Source organism: Limulus polyphemus, unplaced genomic scaffold (assembly GCF_000517525.1).
Source record: "Limulus polyphemus unplaced genomic scaffold, Limulus_polyphemus-2.1.2 Scaffold996, whole genome shotgun sequence".
In the NCBI taxonomy this organism is placed as follows: domain Eukaryota; kingdom Metazoa; phylum Arthropoda; class Merostomata; order Xiphosura; family Limulidae; genus Limulus; species Limulus polyphemus.
The window spans coordinates 119,371-134,676 of NW_013666606.1; positions in this window are offsets into that span (position 1 = coordinate 119,371).

Sequence of the window (15,306 nt, forward strand, 5' to 3'; positions counted from 1 at the left end):
CTTCAAAATAAGGGTGCGTCTTATATTCCGAAAAATACGGTAAATAAAAAGGTCAGCAAATAAAACAAAAGAAAAACTGTTGTTGTTTTTCAAGAGTTTATAACGTCAGTGAAGTCTTTATGATCTTTGAAGCCCAGCAGGATCACAGTAGATCTATTAGATATGTTGAATACCAGCGATAATTGCTAACGTTAACGTAAATACGTACACCAGATGAAGTTCATAGAAACTTGTTGTAGGCCTATGCGTAATACAATGTATAGAAGTAATTACTTTTGAATAGTACATGTTATAACTGCGGATCGACAAACATGTAATATGGCAGTTGGTGACGTAAGCAAAAATAAACACCGTTACAAAGGTGTAGTACTAACTACCAAGGGTTGTTACCGGTAAAACATCTCTGATGCTACACCACGCCTCGTATGAACTGTTCAGTGTTCGATATTTAGCGCTAAATAAACCTGGTTAGGTCTAAATACTGGAAAAAAAAGTTTAGCTGCTCTTGTTTTCCAGACCCATAAAACATCGAGATCCAAATGGTCCGAAACCTTCCGAAGGGTGGTCTCATAACCTGCAACACTGATAATATATACATAGGTATTTGAGAGAGAAGGGAGATATGATTAAAAACAGGGACAATTGTACTCAAAAACACAATAATGGAATCATGATAGAGTTTTACATGTCCTCGAAATAATCCAAACATGGTATCATAGTGGAGTGTAACTCATGATATTCCAATACACGTAGGATCAATAGGGAAAGTTAGCCTCGGATAAGGTGTACTTTCATTCGTCAGCGGTATATGACAAATGACCAGAGTGAGTATGATTGTCAGTTATGTGGTTGTTATATAGGAAGTGAAACATCACGCGTTCCTAAGTGTATGACCAAACTGTGAAACTGTGTGTGAGATGGGAAATAAAAAGAATGAGTAGTTTTGAAATAAGAATGGCTTACAATTTACAAGAATATGTGTTTGCACAAAAAGTAATATATAGAACAAATGAAAGAGTTACCAACAAAAGCACGTAATGATACAGGAACTGGATAGGTGAAATATTAAAAAAGACATTTAAACATTGAACTCAGTTAATAATACATAGATTAATGAAAACATAAGGATGACAGATATATTAGATATAAATTATAAAACAGAGATAAAAAGAATTCTAATGAAGTAATAAGAGTTAAAATGTTATTCTTGCAATAATAAAGAAATTCGTTTCAAAACAGAAATTTCTATGATTTTCCAGAAATACTATGAGTTAAGGACGAAGATCATTAATACTGGGGTTGAGGCTCATATCATATGGGGTGGCAGTGTTTAAAGATACTGATCTAGTAGTCCTGATTTATTTCTCTGTTGGCTTTTGATTTAAAGTGACCGTTACATTAATGATATAGAGCGGTCAGACTGGTTAAGGTGTAGATTAACAGGGGTATCTTTGTTAATCTTCACAGAGGATTTATGGTTATCAAATTGTTCTTTAGGTTAGTCCAACCTACTGATGGTTGCATTGTTCGTACTGTATAAGATACATCGTGTTTTTACTTTGAGAAGACATTGGTTTTGTAATGCTGGTGAGAAAAGATACTGGTGATTTATATAAACTTACAAACCTGCCATCAAACTTTGTTACAAGGGAAACATTGAAACTGTGGTGCGGTATAATTGAATTTTGCGTAAACAAGGATTTCTGTAAGGCTTTTGTTTTGTGGGAGGAAACAGCAAAGACTTTATAGAAGATTTGCATTAGATGTTCGGTGAACTTTAGATGATGGAAATGTTTTTGTTTTTTTTTAAGAATTCGTGAAACATTTTAAAATGTTACATAATATGTAATAATCAGAGGTTTTGTTTGTTATTAAGCGCAAAGTTACACAATGGGATATCTGTGCTGTAAAAAGCCTTCAGACTTACTACTGAGCCACTGAATTCTACAGTACTGTAATACATGCACAACACAAACCGTTCCTACATGTTAATCTCTCAAGTAGAACCCTCTCTGATGATGAAACCAGTCTTCTCAGTAAATTGCTAAATTTGGGCCTCACCAATAACTTCCCAAACTAAGTTTCTCCTACCGCATTTTAAACAAAAAAATATTCCAATTATGTGGAAAATTTAATAATGTTCTTGTTACTGATTTCAGGTTTAGACGTTTTACAGAACATAATAACTTTTTCAAAACTTTAATTTGTACATTTCAGTTTATTTAACAATGTGTTGCAATAATTGTCTCGTTGACTCGTGAAAGCGAAACAGCAGGTGTCCTACAGAACATTGTCTGCCTAAAGTAACATTATCCTATACTAAGTTATACAAACGCAATCGGCTGTCTTGTTCAATAGTTATTAAACTTTTAATGAGTGCATTAAATGTGATACTAACACAATCCAGCACTAGAAACAGCAAGAAGTATATTTCAATATAGGTGGGCAGACAGTTCGCTACTGAACATTTCGTTCCCGGACATTTCGCTACAGATCTTTTCGTGACTAGGGTATTTCGCTACCTGATAATTTTATGTCATAATCTCCCTTACATATCTTACTTAAGATCATAAAATAAAAATATTTCGTTAGTATTATTTTATTAGACAAAAATTCCAGTCAATAAAATATTGATAAATATTTCTTCAATATTACTTTATTAGAGAGACACTCATTCAAAATAAAAAAGGCTCTTATGTTGTGAAACATTTTATTTAAAATGACGAAAGATCTGAACTTTTTAAAAGTAATTCAGGATTTTCTCGAATAGTTGTCCAGCCATAATGTGTTATTTGTACGTAACTGGAACAAGTAGCGGAATGATCTGGTAGCGAAATGCTCAGTAGCGAATTGTTCTAGAACCTTAAATATAGAACTAACGAATTATTGAAACATTTTATACATTACTTTTAGAACATAATTAAATCCAGCCATTGATTAAACATTGAGCACCTATGATGAAATCATTAAGATTGTAGTTTCACTTCGTGGACATCATCGTTTTTGACGTTATGTCCGTTTGCCATGGCGGCCTACTAATGCATCTCCTGGTGCCACCTCGTGTAACTATGACGTTATCATCTCTGGTGACATCATTTGACTCCCATTGCACAAGATAGACACAAGTGTGGCGCCCTCTGGCTGCATGGCTAACAACAAGCCTCCTAACTACTGGTAAAGTTCATAACTTTTTATAGCACATCCTCAAAAATGAGATGTAGAAATTCAGTTTTACGAAGTGTGTGCTAATAATCTATTCATAATCTGTCAACATGTTTTTATAGATCTTATTAACTTGTTTGGTAAGTTCGAAAAGTACGACTCATGTTAAGAATATTAAGCTGTTTTTAGTAATCAAAACTTTCTGTCATGGGTGTTTAGAAGATACAGTTTCATAACTCATAATATTGTTTTTCGGGAGAATGTAGGGAGATTTAACTAAATACAAGAACGGTCGTAATAAACTCTCCTCTGAAAAACAACAGTGAAATAACTCAAATATCTTATCACAGTAGCATATAAACGGTACTCGAAACAGCCATAACGTGATATCATCGTAGATCTAAAACATGTATGTTACCTACTAAAACAATGCTATTCGGAAAGTTGAATGGAATTGTGTAATAAACTTACGCACAAAAAAGCATTTTCGAGTGATGAAGACCTGCTTTACAAAATAAGAAAAGCGTACTCCCGAAACACACAATTCCTTTCAACTTTCCGAATAGCATTGTTTTAGTAGGTAACATACATGTTTTAGATCTATGATGATATCACGTTATGGCTGTAAACACACAATTCCATTCAACTTTCCGAATAGCATTGTTTTAGTAGGTAACATACATGTTTTAGATCTACGATGATATCACGTTATGGCTGTAAACACACAATTCCATTCAACTTTCCGAATAGCATTGTTTTAGTAGGTAACATACATGTTTTAGATCTACGATGATATCACGTTATGGCTGTAAACCCCTGAACTTGTATTAAACAGCACCATTTTGTCACATACAACCACCATGAACTATTATTATTGTCTTATGTTGATGATTCGAGGACAGAAATTATTATACTTACAATCACCGTTTTACTACGTTTAATGAGCATTATGGTTACTAGATGGCAGAATCATCACTATACGACATTGTCTATATTGTATGTCTGTGTGTGTGTGTGTGTTGTGTGCGTGCGTATGTCTATATATATATAAGTTTTTATTCCTTACTATTATAAAATCTCTCTAAAATATTAAAAAAACAAAAACAGCCGTGACTAAATGCTATTATCACAGTTAGTATCCAAATGGTACCCCATTGAAATACATAGAAAGAATTGAACTTTCTAATTCCGATTTCAGGTCAATGCGGTCAACAGAAACCAAATGGCGGAAATTTGCATTTTGTTTAGAAAGAGTTCTATTATATACATGAAAGATTTTGCAAATGTAAATAAAATCATAATGAAGGTCATTATATTTTAGTATCTTTGACCACTCGAACTATGAGATACATTTATATCCATTATTATTATTATATTTGAATATTTGACTTATCATTGTATCGTTTCCTGAAAATAACAAATTAAAAAAATGAAACTACTCAAAAAGGAAAAAAGAAAATGCCGGAATTTTCTCGTCGCTTATCGTAATATCAAATCCATAGTTTTTAGTCTTTGATCTAGTATTTAACAAAAGAACGACAACGCCCTCTATATACACATTTCATGGTATATCAAAATATCTAAGAAATACAAGGGTCAGAGGTCAAGAAACTTTTGTGAGCATAATGAAACAACACGATATAGAACTGTGAATATGACACAAGAGGATAATTTGGACAATTAAAAAGTGTTCTCATGTGTACGGCTTTGTTTTCTTTTACTTACATGTTCTATAACGCATCAAATGAATATCGTTTAATCTAAGAAATATTTTTGAGATTATAAGAGTCTGCCATTTTGCTTTTCTTGTCTCCATTGACAAGAAATTGGTGTTAAAATTTTAATTTTACCTATATATTTCAATAAAATATTACTTGAATACTAATCCTGAAACTGACTTTTGGTCATTAATCATTCCAATCCTCCTTTTCAATGAAATTAAACAATCTTATAATTCATACATTGAAGTTACATGGGGAAATAAAAATCTTTCTCAGGCTTTTATTATGAATAATCATAAGCAGCTTCCTTTAAACCAAATACCAGTTTGACTGAACATTAATGATTCACTTCCATGAGAAATACTGTTTAAGATATTTACTTTAAACAGTTGACCTTAGAGGACATCAACACCAAAACACACCAATACGGTCTAATATAGTTTTGGATACACACCCATTTCCGCTCCTTCATTTCAAAAGAGGATTCAGGGCTATTTAGTTTGCTGGCTAAATTTACCAATGAGGTATTTATCACCTCTAGAATTTTCATATCTTACTAATGAGAAATATTTCTAAAGTATTTTCCCCTTATAACACAAATAAATATGATTAAAAGAATGTTTAGGCTGCAATGACGCCATATTGGACGTCTAACAATCCCTTCTTGCGAGGAACAGCAATCCCTATCAATACAATATCCAGAAAAGCTTAAAATCCTGGCAAGGCTTAAACATCGTCTTAGACAAAAAGGACCGATCAGAAACTCTCAGGCTATTCAGTTTCATGATGTATCTTTCTTTATGTAGATCGTTGAGATGATTTACTATATAACATAACATTATATCAAAAGATTAGTCAGTAATTTTTCATCAAAGACCAATGCAAGCATCTGAATTTCAATATCTGAAAGTAAGGTATAGGCCACATGAATTTCTGACGTCGTTGCAACACCTTTATAGTAGTCCCAAATCTTAAGACTTGAAACAAAAGTTACTCGAAATGCCGAGATGAATCAACTGTCGCTACAACAGGCTATTACTGCCCCTAAAGAAACTTCGTCAGACAAATAAATATATTTCGTTCTGCTAGTTTATTTATCCACCTGCGAATTTCGCAAGTAAGCGAAAAGTACGTATTATAAACATGGATTCTACCTCTACTGGTTGTTCTCATTCACGATACATGAGCTATTAAAGCGCGAATCTCCAAGCGTCTATTCCGTTGAAATGTGTGTTCGTATTATGACACTTTTCCATTCCCCATGATGTCGAGTAAGTTAGTCACAGTTATCGTTGTTCCTCAAGTTTTCGTGAGAAAACAACAACAACATTGGAATGAAGAAACTTGATACCACACCTTTAATTCATGTCCGTCTGCCATGGTGGCCTACCAACGCGTCTTCTGGTGCCACTTCGTGGAACTATGACGTTATCGTCCCTGGTGACATCATTGACCCTCCATTACCAAGGTCGACTTTGAAAACAACCAAACGTGGTATTATTGTATATTCTAGTTAACTGAGTATATGCTTGAGTGATCAGAAAAGTCTGCTAAATATGAGAACGTGGACGAGATGATCAAGCTGGAAGAACAGCATATGGAAGCCCATGGAGGGAGTATAACTGGTAAGTCCAATTATAACCAGTTATAGTTGAAACCAGATGTGGCTGACCAAAAACAGGATACCGCCAAATGTGACAAGAACTTAATAAACAAAAGAGGGAAGAAATGCTGTGCTTGTTATAAAATGGGGCACATTGCGAATGAGTGCAAGTCAAGCAACAGCAGATATTTCAGCATAAAACAGCTGGAGCTACCTACAAAGAAGGTGCTAGCAAGAAACAAGAAAAAATTGACAATTTTACAAACCTGAAATGAATATAGATATACATAATTACAAACTATACATTTACTTCAGTGGCCAGCATAACATCTTAGCCCTCTGCCTCTTATGTGCACTCTTGACAACAAGTCCTCTAAGACAGCTTGAGATTGGTGATTGGCTATCATTATATCCCATATAACTGACTGAACATGGGCAAAGATCAGCTTGGTTTGGACCAGGCCTGATCATAATTGACAGACCTTTTCCATCAATTGGGAAGGTGATGTTGAGCAATGTTGCAACTGGTCCTTTTCCCAATTATATAAGGACCAGGCCTTCATCACCTTGAACCCCAGCCCTTATTGGACTCAAACATCAGGAGTATCACTAGACTACAGGAACAACAAAGAATGGGACATCAAACTTCAAAAGGCCCTTAGAGCTTCTAAGGCAGTATTGCCAGGATATGGCTACCATCTGTTTTAGCTGCTCTGACTGAGACAATATAGCCTCTGAAGATGTTCATGCCAACTTTACAACTGATTCAACAAGATCCCAAACATCCAATGCATCGTCTGCAATGCATCTTCATCTATGGGCTATGCCAGTTGGGAGGGTTAGACCACATCCAGGCATTTTTGGCACAGTAGAGAATTTCTGTTCCTTGCCATAAAGAAAGTGGATCTCCATATCAGGATCACTTGAAGTTCAGCTCAAAATATCTGGAAACAAAATACCCAATAGCTAATTGAAGATGAAATAGCCAAATGGATCCAAAACTTGATCTTAAATATCAAATATCTGGATTAAAATATAAGATCAGTGAAAACTAATTGGTCAAAAGTTCAGCCAGATGTCTAGGTTGAAAGTGGTTTATATCTTCTAGTTACAATTATTTTCCTACGCTAAATTCTATCTTTAAAAGCTGAGTAATAGATGAAATATTGTTCAAGCATCCCCCTCTAGAGGGTTGACATGTGCTCATGTTCAAATCACCAAAAACCATGTATCCCTAGTTGAACATCCTTATTGGATCTCTAATTGACCAATATCTATCTAGTTGTGTTGTCCTTTATTGTTATTTCAATGACAATGGACAGCATATTTACTGTGGAACTACATTTTACACATGTAATGACACATATTAAGTACAAGTAACCTTTTCTTTTGACTGTTATTATTCCCCCATCATTCCCTTTTTCTTTCCTTAGACACCTTTTATCACTTACAAGTTTATAGTAGCAATGATGTGATTTATAAAGCTTCATCACATGGGTACTATTTTTACCTTTCCCTAACACACGTACAGCCAGCATTTTCATGTGTCTTGAGCTGCCCCTTGTATTGAAACAATGTTAAGAATTTTTAGAAAAAACTGCATGCTTTGTGGGATATTCCAATCTAAGTTATTGAAAAATTATGTTACAATCAAATAAAACATTGGGTATACCAAAATTGTACTTGTTATTGTTTGTGATTTCCATGTAATATCGATAATTTAACTTACTCAGATACTTCAATTCAAACAATCGAAATATCTTGCACTATCCCTACTGGACGACTATAGGTAAAACTGGATTTATTATCAGAGGTAGTGCGAGTCTCTCTATTACTCTTTTCCTTCCTTGATAATTCATCATTTACCAACCACTTCAATGTTGAAATTGAAACATTTTCTCTCTTGAATATTGATGAAATAATATGAACACTTTATTTTCCAATAATACCTCACAGATTAGCAATTACAGTTAACTTCATATTGGAAAGTCTTAACTTCCAGAGGTAATCGTTTATTTCCATTCACATATACTTATTATGTGATTGATTCATTCATGTTATACAACACTCATGAATGATTCACAGTAATGCTCCTACACACGTGTGGGACCATTTATTTATACATGTATATTGACGTATGCATTTATTTCCATTACACATCATCACATACACTAATAATTTCTCAAGAGACTGCTTCTGGCTCCTCCTCAAATTACATCATAACCTTTTCGAATTCCTTTCCGTAGCTACTGTTGGTAGTTATCGTTTAGTAATGTGTTGCCACCTACAAGCCATCAAACTCGAGTGTGTTTTTTCATACCTAAAAAAAATACTGAACTCGACTGAGCTAAGACTTTTCAGCTAACATTCATCATGGATTAATTATTCATGTTGTGACTGTAGTACATATCAGAGTATGCTCAAGAAATACAACTCTCTCACTGCATATTGAGAAGCTCTACATTTCTTTTCAGACGTACTGGCAACCTGGATCTAACGAATTCAGTATTATCTATGAAGCTCGAACAGTTTCGAACAGAGCTGGTGTTGAGTTACTCTAGAAGTTATATGTTTGGGATCACTCCTCCTGCTCTCTGGCTTACCAGATGCCAAACTATTATGGTGATCCTCAGTTTACTTGCTCCCTTGCACTGAGTTCAATTCTTAGGGGAAGAACTCAATTGAATGATTTGAGTGTGCCAACCGTCGGCATTTCTCTTTCATGAGTCATAAATTGCAAAGAAATCTAGGTCACTGATTTTCACAACATTGTAGAAAGTATAACATCCAAAAGAAGACTTCTAAGCCTGGCTACTGTAGAAAGTATTATTGTTTTTTAACAAGAAGTATTTTTAAACTTTACGACCCAAGAGTTCAAGTGAAGGACTGTACACACCTCAGCATTTATTAGCATAATCCAGGGTAATGATATCCTGCAGCCTTAGTACCACATTTTCTTCTACCTACCCAGACTGAGCTATTGGACAGGCCAACTAAATTTGCTTGTTTGATGTTAAGCACAATGCAACACAATGGGCTGTGCTCTACCCACCATAGGTATTGAAACCCCATTTGCGAGTTATAAGCCCTCATGTTTAACGCTGAACCATCAGAGGCAATATATTAAATAACAGGAGATTCATTCAAGATATTAATTACAAAGTGTAGCTGGTACTCTTTTTTAAATGATTCGATGTAAAATGAAGTAACAAGACAAGACACAAGTGATACACAAAACGAACGATATTTTTTCAACACTAAACACAAACACATGTGAGTGCTTACAGAGTCCTGACTTTGACCGATCACGAAGTAGCTTTTCTCAAGTATATATAATGAAGACCAAATTCTATAAACGACTAACCAGTTGAAGGAATTTGCTGTCAATACCCTTGCATACCGTACTTTTAAAGCAATTTTTACTCCAGGGTGGTAAGATGTATTACCTATTCCGAGAACAAACAAAGAAACAAATGTAGCTTGACATAATATCAACTTAACGGTTTACTTGTCCACATGTTCCGTTAAATCTATACATATTCAGAACAAAAAAAAAGCATAAATATTATAAAACTACAAGAAGATAGAAACTTATGGTATATTCATATATATTATAGTATCACGGTAGAGAGTAAAATGTAGCATTACGTTAGTCTAAAATCATGTTTGTTTAGTTTGGAGGACAATTTTCATCCTACCATGATACCTTGTTTGTATTTTTTTGATGAGGTTTTACGCCGGATGACCCCTTAATTTTGTTTAGTTTTGAATCATGGTGAATCGCTTTGCACTTTTTGTTTTTCTGTCGTGATCTTTTTCCCATTTTTGCTGTCAAGTGACTGTTCTCTCCTTTGTAATTTTCAAAAACCAAGAACAATACTTTAAGAGTAAAGTTTCAAAACACATTTAAAACACCACCTTGTAATTTTTACTATATTTGAATTAAGCCTAATTAACTTTTTGTGTAGGCCTAACACAAGAATAATTTCGTCAGCTAACTGCTTTTCATACAAACACAATGTATTAGACTGGCCGTTTAGCCCAGTGTGCCGAAGGTGAACAAACAGATTAAAAATATAAATGTTCTTTTTTAGGAGAGTGACTTTTTTTATAACAAAGTCATATTTCTACAACATTTATACTTCGTCATCATCAAAATTGGCGACACTCTTATTTATTTAAACTGAGTGATGATATTTGTAATTAAAGATATTGCTATTTCTCTCAGATTATTCTTCCAAGTCCCAGAATTATATATCGTTACAAACTACATCGCATCTTTCTGTTACACAACAGAAAGAGATATGTTCAGGTTGCGATATCACAGTGCAGCAACACAGGCAACAAGTTTTGTCACTAATTTTTGGGATTTTCTTTCTAGAAGATAGCGGAAGCTGTATGCTCTTCATCTGAATATATATATATCTATATTCCAGCGAAAACATGCATAATTGGATATTTGCGGTGTGCCCACCGCAAGAATCTAACCCAGATTTTTAGCCTTCAAATTTACCGTTGAGTCACCGGGGAGTCTAATATATAATACATGTGTTAAAGAGCTGTGAATGAAAAGGGGAATAAAAACGAATTGAGGATATGGAGGTTCTTGAAAGTGGTAGTTATGGGAACCAACCTCACTTGTAAAAGTAACATCCGTTTGTGTAAAGGTAATTTTACAATTGAGTGTTTAATCTCTGACAGCTGAAATACATTTTACATTTCAAAGTATTTGTGTTAACTATACAGGAGTTTCACAATGGATTGTCACTGCCTGTGAACAAAGAACATTATAGGTAACACTATTTTGTACTCGCGCGTTTAAGAAAATTACAAGAAAAATAAAAGCATGGTTGAGGTATGGTAATAATTGTATTGGATTTCAAAAAAAATATTTTTAAGACGTTATCTTAAAAGGTTCTAATACTTTGAATAAATGTTATTGACGTATGATGCAACATGTATTCATGCCATGTTTAACATGATAATAGTAAGTTTTGAAAGAACATTAGTTCATCACAGACAGCCCATTATATATTTATGATTAACACCAAACAAAAAGAAATAGCAAAATACATTTATTGCACGTAGACCTTTATTTCAACAATTAACTTAAATCGATTTACAATGAAATAAAACATAAAATCACTTTTCAAGATAGAAACTATTTTTTTCTACTCTGAATTATGATTCACGGGAGGAAAAGCAGACTTATGGCAATGATAAGATTTATCAATTGGAGTTAATAGCTCAAAAACTGTTTATATAAGTGCACTACGCCTCCGCCTCTCAGTGGTTCATCGGTAAGTCTGCCTGCTTAAGACGCTAAAAATCAGATTTCTATACCCAACGGTAGGCAGAGCACAGATTGTTTATATTTGCCCTTAACAACAGCCAAACCAAACTGCACTACAAACTTAACAGGAATTAATCGCGGGCTCAATCGATATTCATGTTCCTAGATTGCGCACTAGAAAGCAGTTTCGAAAAGTGTAAATTAAATTACGATGGTTTAGAAAATGTTTTGAAGTTAAACAGATGTATTTCATTTTGTAATTAAACATTTGACTAAAAGAAATGTTTAGTTAACTGGTGCTTGAAATCAGATTTAGGAAGACCAGCTCAGGAGCATCCAGAAATTCGGGTGTTTTAATTAGAAGGTATCTGCCACAGTAGTTTTACACTTTGGTGCCACAGTAGTTTTACACTTTGGCCAATATTTGTTTTGATTATTCTTCTGCTGTACCATTTTACTATTTTAACCAGTTTCTGTTTCGGTGATTCTGTATTTTGATTAACACCAGGTATCTGTGTTTTCTGTGTTTTAATTAGAAGATATATTTCTCCTGATGGGTCAGCAGTAAGTTTACGTTTTGCACTTCTAAAATCCGCGTGTCTATTCCTCGCGGTGGGCAGAGCGCAGATAGCCCATTGTGTAGCTTTGCACTAAAACAACAACCTGTAGCAAGTATCTGTTTAATCAACACACAGAAGCACCTAAAGAAAAGTTTGTCAATTAGAGAACTGCTGTGAGAGATACATTGTTAATCCAAATAGAAAAAAACAACAACAGAAGTTTATCAATTAGATAACTACTGTAGCAGATAACTCGGTGATTGAAATAAAATGAATCAAAACTGAAGCTTGTAAGAAAACTGCTGTAACGAATACTTTGTTAATTCAAATAATTAATTATTTTACATGGATTATACAACCTGACTAATAAACATTTTTTTAGTTTATTTTTATTTTACAGACCTATGGTTTAGGTGAATCTGTAAAAATAAGAAAATATCTGTTTCTCTTCTTCAGTTCATTGTTTAATTCTATCATCTTTCTTAGGAATGTGAAAACATTGTGTTAAATACAATAAATCCATTTACTACATCCCGTTTTTCATTAATATACACATATTTCCATCCTAAATGTGTTTAGATATTTTTCAAAGCTTTAGAAACACTGGTACGCATGGGCGCCAAAGAAATATTGGTAAAGGGGGCAAAACATGTATGTAAGGCATCAGTTTTTTCAGTGTAAGCCAACAGATTCAAAGAACATGTGTTATGTGTGCTTAAAAGCAAACGCAAACTTACAGTTTTAATAAAAATTACTATAATAACAATGACGTTAAGTTTACATCATAATACGTGGAATTTTTTGAGAAATGTAAGGGGAGTAAATGCTCGCTCTTATCCATTCTTGCAAGCGCTTATGTTGATACGACTGGTTAGATTTAAACCCTTATTAAAAGCTTCTATTACTGTATGAAAACAAGTAAGGTTTTTGGTTATTGTTCATTAGACGTGTGCCAGATTTACCTGATCAGTTTGGGTCTGGGTAGAAATTACAATATATTTAACGAATATATATCCACACAAGGTGAGCGAATATATAATTATTATTAAGAACTTCTAAAGGAAAGTAAAAAGAAAAACACCGAATAATATGACTCTTTTTTTTCAGACTGGTTGGGATACAACAGACGTAATAGTGGTTGAAACGATAAATATAAAACTGCTTGATAACAGTTCTCATTGTGTGAAATAGGTTATATTTAATTAGTTACACTCATTACCTGTTTGACTTTTAGTTTTGACTTAACTACATAGCTTGTTCTGATCGGAAATTAATATTAATTACTAATGTTGTCTTCTGTTGACGCTATGTTGTACGAACCGATCCTGGATCAAAAAGACTAGCTTACTGGTTACGCAGCTCTTAAGCAGTGTTAGGAGTAAGAGAATACATAGCATGTAATTAGCTATGCTTATTATTGGGTTGATTTTTTGCTTTGACCTAAATAGTTAGCTTGCTCTGATCGAATAATTAATATTAATATGCCATTATTTTAAAATTTTACAATGCTTCAGTTACTTTGCATTGTGAAAATACGAAATAAACAGGTCTGAAGTTATCCAAAAATGTCCAAAAATTGACTAAAAGAGTTCGGTGTAGTTCTCTTACTTTTCTAATAAAAATGTGGCAAAACTTGTCATGAATATCCCTTTAACGTGTCATTAACCCTCATCAGCACACCTGGGGTACACATGGTTGTATATCTTTTTACATAATCTTTACAAATTTATATCAATTTATGTAATTGTCAAGCAGAAACCCTGGATCAATATGATACTATTGTTTTCGAAACAGGCAGACGGAGTACGTAGCTATAATCAGATAATTATCTAGGATCCATGTGGACTTCTTACTATCATTGACCATCACTATACATGTAGTTCGCCCTATAGCATACGAAGCAAATTTCTGAACGTTTATTTCACTATATAGGCTATTATAGAGGATAATCCATAAAAGTAGTACAGTATAATTAGGTTTATATTCTTATAACATCATTGTGGTAAGCATGTACGTACATCTCATTCCTCAACAAGTGTTCTCTGTGAAGGCTGCTTATAATCAATGTTCCCTCTAATTTTTTCAATCCATGCACGGAATGAATTTTTTTCATATGCACCAGTATCCAGGAAATGTGCGGATGTGCGTTGCCAGTTTTTTTTTGGGTGTGTGTGTGTGGAGGCTATTTTTAGACCATCAACCCTATTGAATCATTAGGCCACTCTGCAATGCTACCAGTTGGTTATTTGGGCTTTAGGTTTATCGACTGCCAGGGACATTAAGGCCGTCAACGTATTGAGACTCCTCACCATTACTGAGGATGTGCGCGGCTGGAATAATTAAGTACGCAGCATTTGATTAGTTGTATGTGGCCGCGCAGCTTAAAGGGAAAAACTGCTTATAATGCCCTAGTTTATAGAAAACTTGTTTGCTAATTGTTGTAGATAACCTGCTTATTAGATCTTCAATACGTAGCCTACTATAAGGATACATTTGTGTTGGGGTCTCGTCGAACCCTAGGTGACCCACAACGTACAGTTTCAGTTTTATTTGAGTTAAATTTTGCAGTATTGTGGTAATCTCATCATATATTGGTGGATAATGACTTGAATATCGAAGTATGATAAAACTTTAGCATTTACTTGATACACTGTTTGTGTAAGGAATTGTTTAATACTACTTATTTGTATACTGAGGAATTGTATAATTTTGTAATTTCTTGATTTGTCAACATATTTCGTCTAGAATATATATGTTTTACACATTGCATGATAACCCTAATAAAACTTGTAATGCAACTGTTTTTGCTTTTTTTTTGTAATTTCAATCTAGAGCTTATTATAATGGTAATTTTGTGCTACGGTCCAGTTGGACCACAGGTATTGCACAACGTAACTTTTAAAAAGTGTGCTGATGTTTGTCTTGAATTTCGCGCAAAGCTACACGAGGGCTATCTGCGCTAGCCGT